Source organism: Lactuca virosa, chromosome 4, assembly GCF_052849685.1.
Source record: "Lactuca virosa cultivar CGN04683 chromosome 4, Lactuca_virosa_CGN04683_v6, whole genome shotgun sequence".
Classification (NCBI taxonomy): Eukaryota; Viridiplantae; Streptophyta; class Magnoliopsida; order Asterales; family Asteraceae; genus Lactuca; species Lactuca virosa.
In genome coordinates, this window is record NC_136429.1 from 265,499,599 (window position 1) to 265,501,306 (window position 1,708).

The window sequence follows — 1,708 nt, forward strand, 5'->3', positions numbered from 1 at the left end:
CTTGGTTGTTTCTCCTAATCACTGGCGGATCAGCTTGACCAACGATCCCACTGTAGTTCCTTTTTTCCGACTGGCCTCCATTCACTTCGGGCTCTTCAACTTGCATTGAAATTTCTTCTCGATTCTGCCGAAGCAGGCGTCTAGTTTCTTCCATCTGATGATCCAAAATCGTTTGAATCATCAATTGTACTCCAGCCATTGTTATAGGCTCAGGTGATGCTGCTGCAACAACTACTTGCTCAATCACAGGTGGTTGATTCTTGTTTTCGTTCACGTTTCCAGCTCCACTTCTGGTTCTTGCCATTTTTGATCTATACACCGAATAAGGTGAATTTAGATCCTCTTTCAGGATAGACGTTCAAATTATCCTTATCACTCTGAAACGTTTACATGCTAGTTCTAATAGCGTAGTCGTACGCTTAGAATCCTAAACACATAAGGTTTCCAGATCCGATCGGCAACAGACCATAGATCCGAACAAACATTATCATATATAGCAAACATATAGCATTTAGCACATAAAAGCATTTTAGGCATCTTTCCTAAAATATACTAGTGCTCGTGTCTAAAATATGGTAGACACTCATCTCACAATCATTGCTTGGCATTCTAAGTTTAAGTCTAGAAATCCTACAAATTCCTAGTTCGGTTAAACTAATGCTCTGATACCAATTGTGACATCCCCAAATTCACGGCCAGAAAAGACCGATTTGTTTATGCTTTGTTTTATAAAATCAGAGTAATCCTTTGATTAAAAGAGTTGTGGAATTTGTTCCCAAAACAAACTATGATAAAATTTATCAAAACATTTCTCAAAGAGAATGTATTTTCATTAAATAATGAAACCTCGGGATGTCATGTTCCGATACAGACCAAAAGCATAAACAGTACAATCCGACCTTACAACAGTTATTTACAACTACTGGTCTATTATCCAAAATCTCTCGTCAACTCCACCAACTTATATTCTTGTGCCATTACCTGGAATGCAAAGAAAACTGAGTGGTCAGGCTTGGGAGCCTGGTGAGCATATAGGGTTTTCGACCCATAATAATATAATTATTATATTCAATCATAAATCAATCAATCAATCAATTAATCCAAATTACCCATCCCCATTATCTCCTTCATTTCTTAAGGATTTACCCTAAGAATCAATTATCCTTTATTCATTTATTCCTAAGGATTGACCTAAGTAATTGACACAAAGTCCACCACTGCCAAGGTCCTCAAATTACAACCGGTAAAAACTTAGTTCAACATACTTAACGAACACCTAGTTCTAACACTCCTAGTGAACACTTAATTCAAAACATATGGTGAATACTTAGGTCTAAAACATTTAGCGAACACACTCAGTTCAACAACACCAAGTGAACACATATAGTTCAAAAATACTTAATAAACACATTGAGTTCAAAAATACCAAGTTAACACATAGAGTTCAAAAATACCTAATAAACACGTTGAGTTCAAACACCAAGTGAACACATAGAGTTCAAAAATGCCTAACGAACACATAGAGTTCAAATACACCCAGTGAACACATAGAGTTCAAAAATACTTAATGAACATGTTAGTTCAAAAACACTTATTATTTCGTCTCACGTCAACTATTTCATTTACCCATGTTCTACCCAACATATTTGTAGATGCATTATCCTTTAATCATCTTTCATACCTCATCATTTATCTACCCATGTTTTCC